The sequence below is a fragment of the Serinus canaria genome, chromosome Z (assembly GCF_022539315.1).
Source record: "Serinus canaria isolate serCan28SL12 chromosome Z, serCan2020, whole genome shotgun sequence".
Taxonomy (NCBI): Eukaryota; Metazoa; Chordata; class Aves; order Passeriformes; family Fringillidae; genus Serinus; species Serinus canaria.
In genome coordinates, this window is record NC_066343.1 from 56,690,505 (window position 1) to 56,708,139 (window position 17,635).

General features: G+C 41.6%; 2 protein-coding genes across 4 annotated transcripts in view; one reads left to right on the forward strand and one right to left on the reverse strand.

The window, feature by feature from the left end:
- The window catches only part of LOC127061026 (translation initiation factor IF-2-like), a 694,470-nt gene that overhangs the window by 136,629 nt on the left and 540,206 nt on the right, over window positions 1–17,635 (reverse strand). The window lies entirely within an intron of this gene.
- The window catches only part of ELOVL7 (ELOVL fatty acid elongase 7), a 31,705-nt gene continuing 15,710 nt past the window's right edge, over window positions 1,641–17,635 (forward strand). Inside the window, exon 1 of one of the 3 annotated variants that reach the window (XM_009095839.4) lies at window positions 1,641–1,805. The gene's annotated coding sequence lies outside the window, so the exon portion shown is untranslated. The remainder of the gene's footprint in view (window positions 1,806–17,635) is intronic. The other 2 variants (XM_018920661.3, XM_018920662.3) reach the window with 2 other exon arrangements.

Here is a 17,635-nt window from a genome sequence, read left to right on the forward strand (position 1 = left end):
TAGGTGAGACATACAGTATTGCTCAATGGTTTATCATATTTTGACATATCCCTTTTGGACAAACCCAGTGATCTTATTAAGACGCTCTTTCAAAAGCTCAGGGATTTCATAATCTGTCATAATCCTAACAATTCCAATAGAAGCGTGAAGCAGATACTAAAGGACAAAATCTTCTTGCTACTCCCCACCCTAATCAATCACTCAGTGTTATGGAGCTTCTGTATGATCTCTGTTACAAGCTATGTTTTCCACATACTACCATCTATTTGTCAGCCTCTCATAATGTTTCCACACTTTTAACAATCTTCTGTGCTGCTTCTCCCTCTTGTTATCACAAACGTCAGTTCTGAGCTTTTAGCTCCTTGCTGTCTTCCAACTCGAAGACTCCTTATGCATCTTTGCATTGACATTGACTGTTCATTTCACAGCGTTAGCTCACAGACCCTTGGTCTTGTGCATTTCTGTACATCTCAAATGAGTTTGCCTCTTTTCTTCAAGTTGCCTTCATATCCATTCCCTACTCCTTGTTTTTGCAGTCTTTTGACTCAAGCAATCCTCTCCATGCTAACCATCTCAAAAAGCTGTAATTTCTAGCCTTTTGTGGACTAAAATGATAGACCAACTAAAATGGAGCACCTGTTTACACACTAGAAATTCCCGGTTACCTTTCTTTGTGCCCCATACTTGTCTAGATGGCAGTCACTGGGGACAGATGCTGTCATGCTGAATACCCTGTACTGCATTTTTTGGGGTGGGAGTGTTCCCAGAAGCAGTGAGCCAAAGCTGACTGGTTGTGTTTTGTTTTTTAAACAGGAATTTTTACACCTTCCTGGTGTTGCTTTGGGTGACACTTAGTTGCCACAGATCCCAAAGCAATACCAAGAAGCCACGCTGCAGTTTTTCCTCCTCCATGCTAGTGAGATTGAGATCCATCTGGAGAACCCCTTAACACCATAGCAGTGGGTACCACAACAATTAGAAAACCAGTTGTCGCAGGACCACCAGTTTAGCCTGGAAGAGTCCTTGAAGAGCACCTATTTCCAACCACCTTGCTGTGGGGAAGGACACCATTCCCTAGACAAGGTTGTTCAGAAGCCCTCTCCAGGCTGGCCTTGAACACTGCCAGGGATGGGACATCCACAACTTCTCTAGGCAACCTGTGCCAGTGCCTCAACACCCTCACAATTGAGAACTTATTCCTAGTATCCAATCTAAACTTACCCTCTTTCAGTTTAAAGCCATTCCCCCTTGTCTTATCATTACATGCCCTTGTTAAAAGCCCCTCCCCATCTTTCCTATAGCCCAGCTGAGGGACTAAAAGGTACTATAAGGTCTCCCTGAAGACTTTTCTTCAGGCTGAACAGCCCCAACTCCCTCTGCTTTTGCTCACAGGGGAAGTGCCCCAACTCTCGGATCGCACTTGGCGGCCTTCTCTGGTCTCGCTCACGAAGGTTCCTAACCCTAATCCTCGGTCGAGTGAGCCGTGCGGGGCGGTGTGAGCCCGTGCGGAGCGGTGCGAAGACAGAGGGGAGGGCAGCACGGAGCGCTGCCGGGGCGGAACGGGGCTGTGCGAAGGCAGAGCCGGGGGCGGTCCGGGGCGCTGCCGGGGCGGAGCGGGCGCTGCGGTCCGCCCCCTCCGCGCCCTCCTGCGGACCGTGCGGTGCCGCCGCGCAGTTGCCGCCCGGCGGTGCGGGGACAGGTGGGGCTCGCTGCTGCCACGTGAGTGGATCCGGCGGGAGCGGGAAACCGGAGCGCGGGGCTCTGCGGTCATCTTGGGAACAGGAGTCTTCGCGTCCTTCCGCAGGGTCTGTCCCGCGCTGGGGCGTGCGGGACGGGCTCGGGCTAGGGCTGGGCGGGACGGGACGGGGCTCGGCTAGGGCTGGGCGGGACGGGACGGGGCACGGGCTGCCTGCTGCCTGCCTTCCTTTCGAACTCCCTGGTTGCTCCTGCGTACCTCTTTTCTCTTCCGCAAAGCCCTGACTGTTCCGCGCTGAGCTTTTTTGCTCCCCACCTTCGTTCTCTGGGTGCACCTGCATCCCTGGTCCCTCTCCCTGTCCGCACCCTCCTGTGCCACAGTTCCAGACTCTCAGGCAGTGTCCCGTGGTGCTTCCTCCTCCTACCCCACTGAGTGTACTTCACCTTGCAGTGCCTGGCCTCCAAGCTTTCTTACTGTGCCCTACACCGCACTGTGTCTGTGTCCCTAAACCCTTTCACCGCGTCTGGCAGTAAGCAGTACTTGTTCCTCCAAACCCTCTGGCTGTGCCCCACACCTCCCGGTGCCTGTCTCTCAAGGACCTGTCGCTATGCCTCTCATGAACAGAGCTCTCCTTCCTGTCATGAGGAACAAGTTACCTCCTGGCTTGTGCCTGGCCCCACTGAATCAGGGACCTTATTGTTGAAAAATGCTTTTTTTTCCCCACACCTTTTGCTCCCAAAGGGAGATCCCAGGCATCAAGAAACTGAGGTTTTTCTCTTCAAGGGTGAAGGTTGGAGACAGTCAGGGGAGAGGTGTGGCCCGTGTGCTTAAGAGGGTGATATTAAAATGTAGGGCTGGAGGGGTGATGTCTAGCCAGGGGTTGTCTGGCAAGCTGGAAGGGTGGCTGTCTGGCTTGCTGCCTTCCTCATCTCTGGAGACAGGTCACTTTTACTGCTGTATGGGGCAGGTCTGTCCTTAAGGACTGGCCACATAGGCAGTGAGGCCAGGAGCCAAGGAGGCATGTCAGTGCCAGCTGGGGGGGAGGCGTTGATGAAGCTACCTCCATTGGAGCAGCCTCTTAGACTTGTCCTTTGCAACTGTAGATGTCATGTATATTGTTATAGAATTGTAAGTTTGTGTATACTTAATTTGTAAATACGTTTTGCCTTGAAACTGTGGTTGGGTCTTGGTTCACCAAGACAGAATAGTGTGATGCTCAAAAGGTCATAGTGAGGCAGCAAACCAGCTCTTACTGAATTATTTTTTGCTTGCATAGGAAATCAAGGGATGTTAATTAAAGTTGTTCAGACAAACCAGAAAACTTACAGGCATGTATGGATACTCTCTTCCTTACTTCATTGTTATTCAGTTCTTCCCAGACCCATGTGTAGGTCTGTACTGAGCACTACCGTGTGGGAGAAGTTTCAACAAGTTTTTCTGGTTGTTGGAAGCAGCCTGGGAACATGCTGCCTGATTTATTCTGCTGCTCAACACTTGGGGTGCTGCCCGGAATGCATTCAGGCTGCCTTGGAGCTGCCTGGGGTAGAGGTGGAATCATGGTGTATTGACATGGCATTAGGCAGTGTGGATGTACCCTGAAAACACTTCCCTGAGGAGTGGGAGCACTCATACTCATATGTTTACCTGAAGAAAATGTACAAAGACCTAGGATTTGAAAACCTAGAGAAACGTAGGCTTAAAGTGAGGCACTGGAATAACTTGCCCAGGGAAGCTGTGGATGCCCCATCCCTGAAAGGCCCAGGCTAGATGAATCTCTGAACAACCTGGTCTAGTGAAAGGTGTCCCTGGCCATGGCAGGAGTTTGGAACTAGGTGATCTTTTCAACCCAGGCCATTCTATGATTCTTTGAAATTCCTGCTAGGCACCACCTCTCTTGAAAATACAGAGAATAATGCAACTTTATGTTATTTCAATATAATGTGATCTTTCTATTAAGAACTTATTGGTAGAGCAAGACAGGTTCTGGTACAGGAAGCAATATTCATGGAATGTGTTGGGAAAAATGCCACAGCATTCGTCAAGTAATACAAGCCAAATAGGATTTAACTCATTATGAAGCTCATAAAATACCATGAAATGCCTATCAACTAGTGGCATATCAGTAAAAGAACTAATCAGGGGCATTTTTGTATCTTGACATGACTTGATAGCATTTGCCAAGTGTGCACCCTTGCCTCTCTGTGCCTTTCCTGACTTTGTTTCTCTCTGCTGCAATAACCTGGCAATCTTTTTTTTTTCCCCCCACTGTGGACTTCTGCTCTTCCTCATGAAGCTGCTTCTGCACAGTGTGTCTGTGTTAATGCTTCCTCTGGCCTGCCTGTATCTGGTTGCCTAACACACAAATTTCTGGAGGTGTGGGCAGCTGCAGAGAGAGGCAGAGGCACAAGCAGTGCATGGGCTGGGCATGAGAGGCATGTGTGGGGTGAGAGAATGTCACCTCTTTGCCATGTTCAAGGGCAGGAGGTGGAAGGGAGCCAAGATCCCTTTATGGATCTTCATTAGCTGCTTGTGAAATCATGTTTGTTGTACTGTGGATCTAGCTTGGCAGACTTCATGTGGCACCTCTCCCTGCCTGATGACTGCCTCAGCATGGCTGTCAGAAGCTACTGCCCCATAATTTTCCTGGGGAAGGCTGGTGTGCTGAATTAAGATGGTTTAGCTGTCAGTTATGGGTTTAGGCCAGCTGTGTTGTTTTGCCTGAAGTGGATCAAGGACAACTTGTAAAATAGGGATAGTAGAGCTGTAGTATATAGGCAAATATGAATAGATGGGATGTTGAAATCTTCAGTGGCACAGCCTATTTTATACAAATAATGTTCTGGCCCAACACTCATATTCACTTCAGGCTAATGGATGTCTGAAACTTTAAGCTGCTTCTCAAAGCCTGGGCAGCTGGAAAGGAAGAAATACTTGTTCCTCTCACTATTCCTCTGTCCCTCACTGCAGCTCTTCACTATTCTGTTTTTTTTTCATGAAGTCACAGCATGTGTCATGCGGGCAGTATTTTTATCAGTTTCTTGTTGCTCAGGTATGTATTAAATTCAAGAAATGGCAGACTTAGGTACATTTTTGTCTACTGCAGTTTATGGATTGTTAACTTCAAACTTCAGAGTTTTGGTAGGCCTGAGTACTACTTAAAGGGAAGTTGGTCTTTGCTTGAAAGCTGCCCTGAAGGCTGAATGGGTGCTCTGCATTGTTCCACAGTGCTAGGGAGCAAGTCCCATGTGCTTGCCCTGGGACCTCACCCGCCCATGATGCTCACTGCTGCATGTAAAGGCCAAATGCAGCCTAAAAGGTGGGAAAAAGCCTATTCCTCCAAAATATGAGATTATTAGAACAAAATAATCAATAAAACAAGTAGTTAATTTTACAAACCGATTGTACTTTTTTTTAAAACAGCTCAGTTTAAAGGGTACCTCTAAAGCTACAGGGATCTGCAGTGCCTGTTGTCATATTTCCAGTTTGCCAAAAGTTTGGCTAAGTTGCCAGTGATGTAGCAGTTAAGAATTTTTTTATATGTATATGACATTTAGTTGAAATCCAAAATATAAAAAGTTAAGTACGTGAGTTTACACTAATGAGAGACACCAGAATAACTCAGGTGTCTATTATCTTTACTTGTCTTTGGTATCAGTGTTTAATGCTGACCATTGCCATGCAAATATTGAATAGTTAGTTGGTTTTGGTTTTGTTTTTTGGTCAGTATTTTTTTTTAATGAATTCACAAAGTAAAATGCTTTCAATGTGTCTGTCAAGATGTCTTTTTTTTTCTTCTGCATGTTTTTTGTTATTTTTGGTCGGTCTGCTTATGACAGCCACACAAAGGAATTTATCACTGAAGATGTTGATTAGAAAACACCTAAGTGGTTCGTGAATGGAGTAATGCGAGATGAATAAACAGTCTAGAGAACCACCGATTTAAGTGTCTTTAAGTGTTATCTTGGTTCTTGATGAGAGTCTGAGGAATTGAATTTCAGTAGCAATTAATTTTAAAATCCTGAGGCAGCACTCAAATCGCTTAAAAACTACTTGTAAAGCCTATCCGGCCCAAAGCAAACTCTGGCTTCCACCTGCAGGGAGGCACAGATGTCACAAGGAGGGCAAATACAGGTGTCAGTAAGCTCCATGAATCATCTTATTTGCTAGGAGCAATGATATTCAGATTGCCCCTTTTAACTGTGCCAGGGTAAAAGCAGCAAACACACAATCCCTTGTCTCCACTCCGCTTGTGATACCTACTTAGGCTGATGCTGCAGTTTCACCAACATTTCTGTTATTCCACATGCTTCTCTTTGCATGTGCTTCTTGTGTCACTTTTATTTTGGGCTTGACTATTTCTCGGTGGTACTAAGAAGCACTGAGGAAACAGTCTGGGTTAAAAAATACCCTTTCTTTTTCTTGCTTGCTCTCCTGTGCTGGGTCTGTTTCCCAATCTGTTTTATTATGCAGCCAGAAAAATGGTTGTTCCATAAGAAGTCAAGGGTGACATAGGAGCAGGTATGAGTAATGGGGAGAGAGGTTGATTAAAATTACATTGCTACTATTAAAAGTGCTCTTATAATTGCAAACTTACCCTGTAAACAGCCAGACTTGCTCTGCTTGAACTGGCTGTGCTCAAGAGAAGCTGCTTGTAGCAGCTTTATGAATTCCTACGTGCTGCCTGCCTGTGTTTAATTGTATTGTGAATTCTTTGTAGTTTGGATTATGTTTTATATTGATATGGGCCTTGGACTTTGGGCTCTGTGCCTGGAACCTCTATTCAAAGACTTTTTTTTTTTTTTTTTTAAAGCAATGCCTCACTGAATGCATGTGAATGTGAGCATAAGTTTGTCTAGTGCACTGCAAAACCCTGTGCAAAGAAATAGGATGTAGTGTGCAAAAAGCTGCCAAGTTTCAACAGGCATCTCATGGGCTGGAATTCAAGAGAATGCTCCTGTCCCAGTGATGGCATTCAGGGTTCATGGCTGTGCCTTAGATAAAAATATAGCTTACTCTATTCCTTTTGTTCTTTGTTTTCTAACAAAAGAAGGGGACGACTCTTGCTGGACTCTGACTCACAAAGATCAGTTTGTTGATTTGGAAATAATTTGCATTGTATCATCAGTCCTGAAATGACTTAAAGCCAAGTCACAAAAACCTGATTCAGTGGTTCTCTTATGCTTTTAGAGTATGGGAACGGTTCACATTTGTGCTGTGTTCTTTCTTTCAGGAAAGCTGTGGCATTATGAATAGATGGAGATGGGCATGGGGAAATGTCTGTAGTCAGTTCAGAGAAGTAGTAGCTAGCAAGGTTTCCTTTTGTACAGGTGAAAAGTACTTCAGGTATATTGCAAGAGAACAGTATGTTTTACAGTATTTGCATTCTTAACATCCACAACAATCCCTTTTGTATTTGTTTAAATGTACAGTTGGAAAAATCTAGATTAAATACATTCTCTGTCATTTTATAGTCAGAGTTCTAGCTTTTTTGTTTAGAGCTGAAGAAAAAAATTCCCTTTTTAGTCTTAAACTCTACAGAAGGGGTGTGATAAGCTTAATGAAATTATTATTGCTGCTATTATTGTTACTTTGGCAGTGCCCTGTCCCCCTTTGTCTCTTGTGAATGAGAATTGTAGCATATACGATCAATCAAAGCCAAGAGGATAATGAAGTAAATTCAAATGTTCACTTTTAACTTTGAAATTAAACATCTCATAAAACTACGTGTAAGGTGCACTTCTCAAATGCCTTGTTACAACCACTCTCATTTTTTCTGCTGTGCTGCCAACATTGTTTCTGTAGCACCTGTTTTTCTGTAACAAGTCAGGTTGTTAAGGAGTTTGCTTAAGTTTGTTTTTACATGAAAAAGGAAAAAAATTTAAGACAAGACTGTAAATAGCCTCATGCCATAGCTCTTAGATGTTTAAGAAGTTTACTCAGTTTAACTTCTAACTAGGAGCATGGCAGATTTTAGAAAGAGAGGAGAGAATGTTAAATACAGGTGCCATTAGAATACTCTGTGTCTCTCTTCAACTTTAATGACTGCTTGAAATCTTAAGGGGTGAAGTATTCTCTATCTGAATTTCAGATCATCCTGAAACAGCTTTTTGTAAACTGAATGGATCTACTTGATCAGTTAGGGAAGCTTATCCGAAAGTTGTGGAGAAAATGTTCCTGAGCATGGACTGGACCTGGACATGCTGAATTCTGGTTTGCTCTGGAATTTTTCCCAGTTTTGAAATGATGTTGCTATTTTATTTTAAAACAGAACATCTCATGTACCACATTTGAACTACATTTAAAAGTATGGAATGGAAAATTGCCTGTGGAGGTGTGGAAATTGTGCAATCTGGTGTTCTTGCTTTTATCCTGTAGAGAGTTTACGCATATTGTTGTAAAATGTGATATTTCGTCAGTTGCTTTCATCCAACGTGCTGAAGCATCAGACAAAACTTGATTGAATCTAGAAAGACTTTCGTGATAAGTGAGGGAGTCACTTTTACAGACCATGAAATTATATGACATTGGCTCATTCTTTGAGATGACTGCAGCGGGAAGAGATCCAGTCTTCCTTTCCAGTCAGTGGGATGGCATCATGCTTTTTGGATATGGTCAGCTGGATGAACCTGCACCTGAATAATGTATATATAAGACAAAGAATATGTGTGAAAGCAAATTGTTTGGCTCAAGTGTGAGCAATAGAGTCATCTCAGAGGCAGAAGAAGAGTAGAAGCAAACCAGATTTGCTTTCATGATGAGGGCTACTGTGTTGCTTTAGGTTCAGATAAGGGGGTGTGGCCTGCTAGTTTTGCGTATTAACTGGAGTATTGAACCAGCGCACAACACTTTGGTCTTGCTTACAGCTCTGCTATGTTAACTAGTAGAAGACATGCTCCTTTTTCTCTGGGGACTGAGAACTTCATACAGAGAGTGAACCAAACCCACTGACCGACCTCTTCTGCAAGGCATTGAAACTGTATGTCAAAAATACTAAGACTGTTTTTGATAACTTAAATGCATAGCTATACGTAAGTGTGATTTTCTTTTGTATTGGAGACAGTCCAGTTTTCTTCAGTTTTACTGCTGTAGCCTGCTGAGTAGACTGTTAGACACTTGTCTGTTTCTAGTATACTGGTGTTTTAAAGGAACATTAGTATTAGGCTGAGTATTCTGCTGCTTGCCAAGCTTCTTTGCTGGAAATATTGTTGTCTCCTGTGTTATTCTGATGTTGCACATCCATTGCCTAATGCACTTTGTTGATGGGATCTCTCTTTTTTTTTTTTTCTTTTTGAAGCAATTTATATTTGGCAATCTTTCAGGATCGAAAAGAGGACAAAAAAAGTGCAGTTGCCTTGCCCAGACATAGCTGGTTCATCCCTCCATGCTGTCTGGATGAACTGTTGTATTTTAAACTGCAGAGACGTCTTGTGGTTCTAGGTGGTCTCCAAGTGATTGGAAAGATGGTAAAAAGTACATTCTAATGTGGCAGTGGAAAATACTGATAGAAGATGGAAAAATCCTTACAAACCTGTGACTAAACTTGAGCATGGATGTGTTATTTGATTCTGCTTCTCTTTGAAGTTACTATTTGGTGTTCCAGGCTGATTTAAAAAAGCTCCGAGTTACAAACTCATGGCCTGCACAGTGCTGCTTTTTGTGCTGTTCTTGAGCTTCCAGGAAGTGCAAAATAATGAAGACTTTTAGAAATCCTTATTAGCAAACGATCTAAGGTCTAGATAACTAGATCTGGAACAGAAGTATGCTTTCACAGCTGTGTAGTGTCATTAATGTATCTTTGCCCATAATATCAACCTCTATTTTGCATTTTGTTCTGCAAATCCTACGCATTGATTTATTGAAATTTGAATGAAAAATTTATATATTTTTAAAGCTGAATTTTCATAACAAGATGTGGTTTTAAAAATCTTGATATATACTTTTGCTGATCAAGCCAGTTAATGTTTTTAGGTAATGGATGATTTTGCTTTCATGCAAGCTGTTGAGGTTAGGCTGTCTTCTGAATACTGTCCATGCAACATTGTGTTGCCCACACAGCCTTTTTCTTTAGTCTCTATAGGCCTTTGCCTGCTCTGGGTCACTGTGTCTGGATGTTTCCTCACTCTAATACTTATAGGCAGCTATGAATATTCCTATTCCATACTGTTTCTTGAGTTCTGACCTCCAAGTCTGTCACAAGAACCTTTTGAAAGTCCAGCACTTCCACAGTCCTTAGAAGGGTACCTGCTAAGCAAGTGGAAAAGAGTGGAACTGCTGCTAGCACTGTGTGAAAGCAAAGGTGCTCCCATTCTTGTCTTCACCCCATGTGCCCAAGCTGCCAAACTGGATCTGCCTCCAACAGGTGAGTCATCTCAAAAGGAAAAGGTACTGGGGAAAGTTATCAGGGAAGTAGTGTAAGTAACATGCAAGATGGCTGGAGTGGTACCCAAAAGCTTACTCAAATTTTGAATAGAATCAAGTGGGGCTTTATAATGTACTAATTCCCATGCATTCATCTCTGGATTCAATATATAATCACAATGCAAGTGGCTTTGACTTCAGGGTGAGCCTGTGGGGTAATTTCCTCCAGTTCTCCTTAAACTTCAGGTGTCCATTTCCATTCTCCACTCCATTGTGATTCCTCCATTGAGTATAGGGTATAATAGAAACATCTGGCTTTTCCATTTCAGAAACTGTGTTTCACTTTTTCCCTTCCACAGTAACTTTGGTCAGGTGTAAGTGTGGCCTAATTACCTATCTCTCTTTTTTTTAAAATTCTTTTTTTTTTTTTTTTTTTTTTTTTTTTTTTTTTTTTTTTTTTTTTTTTTTTTTTAAGTGGAGATCTTCCTTTGGATGCAGAAATAAAAAATGGACTGCCAGGAGAAAGTGACTTAACTGCTCTGTTTAGTTGTTCTGACTGAGAGGCCTGTGTCTCCAAACAGTGGCATCATGTGCCTTCATGGGTTGCCCGATACTAATACTCATGAGTGTACTTCATAGTGATTAACCAAACCTTTCATCATGCTGAAGAATGTTAATTTAAACAACAACAACCTAAGTCCTATATATCTCCCTGCATAAACCTCAGTGATTTGAAAGTTACAGCTTCCTCTGTATAAATTACCAGCTCTGGACTGGGAGGATTTAGGATGTGGCAGTGTAGTTTCTTCCTGGAGTGCTCCAAAAAGTACATGTGCCAAGAGTGGATGTGGGAGCAGCAGCTTTTTAATGATACTGTCAGCATGTTTTCTTGGGTAGAAAGAGTGTTCTGAGACCTTAGTTTAAAAAGCACTTAGGACATTTCCTTTAAAGTGGCTTTTGTCATCCCAAAGTTCTGCATTCGCCTGTCACTGAGCCGCTGCTGCCGGTGTCCCCAGGTTCACGTTGCCTGTGCGGGTCACTGCCAAAGGTGCCAGCACAGCTGGTTCCCGCTCTCTTGGAAGAGCCTCCCAGGGAGGGTGCAGTTGCTGATGTTTACAATGCTCAGCAGCATGTCCACTATGGTGCATGGAAGCTTAAAAAGAGAGGGGGGAGGGAAGGGAGGGTGTCAGTTCTAGGTCAGCTGCCTTTAAAATTTATGCCTGCCTACTGCAATGCAAGCAAAATAGGAGCAGAAGGAATGCATTATTTTGCTGCCTAGGATATCGGCCCAGGACCCAGAGGGTGGGTAGGTTGAGCAAGTGCAAGGCAGTGGGAAACAATGGTAAAGCAAATTAGCTCGCATCAGCATGGGAGAGTGGTGTGGGAGCAGTTCAACTACTGTAAATTGCTGCGTTAGAGGGTGTACAAAATAGTATGTTGCAACTCTGCACGGGTGTTATCAGTGTTACTACTTACTAATATTCTGAACCTAGCAAGGTTAGAGCTGGTGCAATAAAAATTCCATAAAATGGCATTGATTTTGCAATGTTGTTTTGCCATGGCAACTACAGTGACAAGAGCTGAGTGTATGCTATACACAAGATGTAACTGTGGAAAAACACCTCTTCCTTTAATAATTACAAATATCTTTCATTTTACTTGCTTACCTCTTCTTTCTTTGGGTGAATATTGTTTTCTTAAGGTAATTATTTACTTTTGTTTTTCCATCTCCTCTTCCTATAAAACTCTTTTCTGATGTCTTTTCATGTTACAAAGACAGCTCCATCTACCTTTTTCTACTGCAAGTGAAAATTATGGTCTAACTTTTTATTTTTTCCCCTAGTGCTGAATACCAGCTGGTACATGGCCATTGATTACTTGGTTATTACATGTCTTTGGAAATAAAAAGGCTTGTCTGCTTTTTTTTCCATTGGCATTGGCTCGGTTAGCAAGATACTACCTATGCACCGAGTCCTGTTCCCTTTTTTGTAAGGAGTCTTGTCTGGAAGCTGAACTCTAGCTCTGCTTTTCTGTTTCTGTTGTGCTTCCATAGAGTGAACCCCACTGTGACTATTTAATGACAATTTATGTTGTTGTTCTGCTAAGAGGTGGGTAAACACAGACCAAGTCCTTGGTAGCAAACTGCTTCTATTGTGATTGATTCAATGTATGAGAGCCTTGCATTCAGTTAACTCTTATGCATTAACTCTTAACTGTAAATTAGAGTAGACGATATGGTGGAGCCAACTCGGTGACTCAGCTTGCTGCTAAGAGAAGGGGACAGTCTCAGACATTAGACGTCTTTGATCCCTTTCATTCAAAGTATTTAGTTGGCACTTGCATTCCCTCTCTCTTTTTAGAGCTTACCTATAAACTGAGTATTAAAAATACTTCCAAGGCAGCTTAAAAAACCCAGTCTGTGTTACCTTTTGCAGTGCAGGTAAATAGCAGTCCTTACACCTCTAGTTCAGTACAGAGCTCTATATTCTGTTTTGCTTGGTTACTAATGATGTGTATACATTTTAGAAACACCACAGCTGCACATAATTCTTACATAACCTTATCAGAACTGTCTCGGCTATAGCTGTTTGTACAGGAAAAACAAACAGAATGGGTAAGAGCTCGGTATTTTAGGAAGATGTTGGCTTGTAGATGAACGAGCATGGAGCACGGGGGGTGTGAGTTAGTATGATTGCACAGCACGGCTGAAAATACTAGATTGTGTTGCTGCTTTCTAGCCTTTAGTTCATGTTTTGTGAAAGTCTGCTTAAAATGACCTAAAGCTTAGTTGATCTGGTCTTTCAAGTAAATCTGAAATGCTTTCCTAGTTGCACAATAAAGTAAGGAGGAAGCAGGAGAGTCTAAATCCTTTGGGAAAGGAGGACATTAACCTGGGTCAGATATGGCCCAGTTACTAAATCAATGCATTACCAAAAGCCTTTGATAAGGGTAATGATATACCATTATCTAATGGAAGTGAGGTGGCATTAACAACCTTCTTTTGCCTTCTAAGTGAAAGTTGCCATGGTGTGTGTGCCTCAGGAGTCACTGTGTGTGCAGGTCTAGTGACATTGTGAGCTGGTGTCACAGAGCTAGAATCAAACTCAAAGGAGCCAAGTGTAAGTTGTGCTCTGGGGCACCAAGGAGAAGAGCTTCTGTTCTAAGCTCTGTGAGGAGCCACTCACTGCAGCAGAGTAGGTAGGTGAGACTAGTTGGCTGAAGGATGGCTGACATTAAATACTCAATAAAGAGCTTTTGTTAAAGGCAGGGGAGCACTGAAAACAAGTTGAAATCATAGGAACTTTACCCCTGCTAATGTTATTTGCTTTCTCTGAAACATTGGAAGTATGGGGGGAGAAAATTGGTGAAGATACAGTGATGTCCGTGGTGCTCAAGTCCTAAGTGAAACTGAGAACTATTTCAGGGATGTGCCCACAGTCTCATACTCGATTTAACCTGATAAGTGGATTCAGACTTGCAAAGAAACTTCCTTCCAGGCTATGGTTGCAAGAACTATTTAGACTGGATAAGTCTTTCTATTGATGTAGAAGATTAGTCCCTAGGATCATTTCACATGCATCCCGGCAACCTCAGGTAATATATTTCAGATATTTAAGATACTGGTGATGACAGGTCTTTTCCTGCCTTATTGTAGCACAATGTAATTTTTGTGGCTTCACATCTCATCTTGTAGCGTGTCTCTGGTGGACAGTGTGATGTCTTTTTGAGGTGGAGCATGTGAAGTGTTTGACTAGCAATCTAGTGCAGGATTGTCTATGAGTAGGTGGGATTGTATGATGATGTGGCCTCCCTACATGACTACATTATCAGCTTAAAGGGATCTATGACAAGGCTGTTATTCCCACTTTTCTCCCTTTCTGTGGCATTTCAGTTTGTGAGTTTTAATGTTTCCTCTGCACAAGCCAGTTCAGCCTTTCACTCTGTCTGAGTTGACTGAGAAATACTAACTTTTTTCCTTTCTCAAAGCTTAAGCTTTAATTTGGATTGGTGAACTGCTGTGGCTTATCTTGCAGCTGCCTGGAGCAGACACACTGGCAGTGATGCTATGGGACTGGACTGCACAGGGGGCCTTCCTCATTCAGACGCTGGTGATTGGTTCAGTGTATGGGATCCAGGAGAGTGCCCATGTAATTCTGGCTGGGAGCTGGGTACAAAGCAGGGCACTCCTGAAATTGTTCCCATAAGAAGGGGATTTTCCATGCCTGATGTTACTGTTCAGCTTTGCCATGAAGTCTTCAGTATCTTTCTTTTAACAATTTATAGAGAGGCATGGAAGCAAATACAAGCTGGTCTTTATTTTACACAACAGCAGAGTGGGAAATCCATTGGACAGACAAAAAACCAGTGTGAAATGTAGTTGAAATGAAACCTGTTTTCACTAGTTGTGCTACTTAGATTACTTTAGTCACATAGGTGAATAACAGATTTGATGCTAGTTTAAAAAGCAAAGGATTCAATAAAGATGTGCTATGTAAAAAATTCAGTGAGGGTGCAAAAAAGAACTATATCTAATCCTTATCTTGACTACACAAGATAAGCATTAGATATCTTATTGAATAGTTCCAATGAGGAATTTTAGAAGATGTTCTAATAAAGTTTCTAAGCCTCAGTAATCTGTTTTTAGGATGTCCACTGTCATCTAGCAGGGGCAGTGTTTATACGCAATATTACCAAAAAAGGAAAAAGCCGTCTAATTTTAAGCAGGATGTAGCAAACTTGCCTGTGAGATGAATCTCTCACAAATTGGGCTGGGTGGTTGAGAGAAGGCATAAAAATGGAAAAGGTGACAGAAACTTTTCTCAGCAAAATCCATAACAACAGGTGACACCCAGCTAAAGTTTAAAACTTTGTTGCAGAACATGGGTGAGTAATCCGTGTAATGTAATAGGCAGTTTGTAGTTGCTTGCCATGTGACATAGGGAGTAATGTAGTTAAAATAACTGCAATTATGTAACACACGGCCTTGGGAAATAGGAAGGGCAGAGCTGGTATTTCCCAGGTAAATCTTAAGATACCATCTGCGAAATGTCCTAATTTAATTACCTTCTGAACTTCAAGAGCAGAATTAACAACAGTATACAAAGTGATTCTGAAACATGAAAGTTTCATAATTGTGCCTGAATATGTAAGCCAGTATTACTGCCATTTCTTAAGCTATAATTTTGAAATCAGACCTGCATGTGTCAGTGGTGCTGTAGGCTCTCCCCATCTTCCAGTGGGGTCTGCAGTGTGGATGATCCTCCAGCCATCACTGTCTTACTGGGCTAGGTATGATGCTCCAGAAGCTTTGTTTTTGAGAACCATCCTGGGTGGAAATTAGACCACTGAATTCTGCCCTGGGTTGTCATAATCTCCAGACATTTTCTAAAGGATCACTGTAAAAGTATGTTGTCTGTCTTTTTAATAATAAGCTTTTATTCTCTAATGTATATTTTTAATGTTAAGTGTTTTAAGTTCATGCTGAATTGAAAATTGGTTTTTTGAGTGACAGAGCTTATATTAGATTGTTTCATTCTGGTTTTCTTGTTTTTGTTTTTTGTGTATTTTTTGGTGAAGTTCTTTTATGTGCTTATTTTGTTTAGTAGCCATTAACATAAAACAATTTTTGTAAATTTACTATTTAAAAGCAAATCTTGATATCTGTTTTATTATTTAAAAAATATGTAGGGGGAATAAATGAGCATAAAGAATGGCAAATACCTTTCATGTGGGTTAACCAAAGGAATGTGAAAAACTCCTTGTTCTCATTTAAAAATTAGGAATATTTGAGGCATACCAGTAATTCCCATTACAAAAATCACTAATAGTTTTGTGAGCTAAGTGAACTTGATCACTTCCAACAGCTTGTTTCCTTACCACTTCTCATCGTCAGACATTCTCATATGGTTTGCTGTTGTATTTGTGGCATTTTTGTTGGCGTAAACAATCTTATCTGCCCTTGTCCCTCCAGTAAAGGTAATGTTCCAACCTAGAACTGGTTCTGCCAAGCTGTCTGCCTTACCTCAGCTGCTGTTAGTGGGCTCTTCCAGCTGTCTGCTGAGCTGCAGACAACCAGAGCCCAACACAAACCTTTTCCTCCTTTGCCTCACTTATATCTCCTTTTCTTACAGTGGTGGAGGCGCATTTGTTTAAAGATATCTTCAGAAATTATGCTGCTGCACTGACTTAGGTACACAGCATTATTTCCATTAAAGAAAAGAAAAGTTGTGCTTATGTCTTTTGAAGAGCTGAATATCTTGCATAAGTTTTTTAGGTGATTTTGAAAGTTGTTTTCCCATTGCGTGTGTTTGAGAGGACTGTCTCTGTTATTTAGAACTTTTCAAGCTGGCCAGACTACTTATATGACTGTGTTTTTGAATTTATGTAAATTGTTTGCAATATATTGTTTAAAATGACCCAATTTTGAAAATAAGTCTGCTTGTGCTACCTAATTTTGAGAGAGTTTGCTACAAACTGGACAATCTATTGTGCATTTTAATGGCATTTTAAAGTTTTGATCTGAGCAGAAAGGGGAATATTGGAAATAAAAGTGCTGATGTGCTGATTCTGTAAGTACACTAGCAGGTAGGTAAACCAAATGTATGTTTTCCTGACTGAACTAGGGCTATACAAATGCATAATGGGTAGATGAGTTTATAGTGTGAAGAACTAAGACTCTGTATTTAACAAATGGCCTTCTCTGGCCCCAACTCTTTGACCCCTTAGGTGAACTCTTTCCAGTCTCTTAGAAGATAATTTCTGTAGCCTACTGCCAAACATTTTGTAAGATTGCATTATGGTCAAAGCATTATCAGTTTGCTTCTTAACAACACAGTCATACTATCAAAAAACAGTCTTTCAGAAATGGTTTGGTTTCTTTGGTGAAGCACAAGCTAGTTGTTTATCTTGTGTGTAGGTATGTGATTTCCTTTTTTTTTCACTCTTCCATTTAAAAAAATGGAAGAGTGAAAAAAATGATCAAGCAGGCCTCGATCATATTACTTTCCAGTGTGTATGAATATGTGTGAAGTAAGTGTGACAAGGTAAGACAAAATATTTTTCATGCTGCCATTAACTCTCCCTTTGTAGGTGGTTAACAAAAAAACTATCCTGAGAACCTGATATTAACGTAAACTGTTGTTCACAGAAGTGACTTTATGAAGGAAAACTGGGTAGCTAGGTAAGAAAATAGGTAGAATTGTAAAACAAATTGAAATAGCAATGTCATACATTAATTTAAATCTAACTTTTATATTTTAACTGTAGAAAAGTTCTGGACAGCAGTGTCTTTCTTGCAGACATTATTTATTAAGGTAATTGGAGTTAACTTACTGTATTTTGCTCAGATTCAGATTTAGATCAGTCACTACTTAATGGTGAGGCTGGGGCTGCTTTCTGTCTAAAACCTTCTCTCAAGTTACTGAACTCCAGCATTACTGAACTCCAGGAACTTTCAGAAAAAGTTTGCTAACTGTGGTGGAGTTGTTTCTTGCTTGACTCTGAACAGAAAATAAATCTTGAAGGCTGAGAGCCTCTGCTGTCTAAAGTTTTGAGGACTTCTAAAGCAAGAGGAGCTGTGAA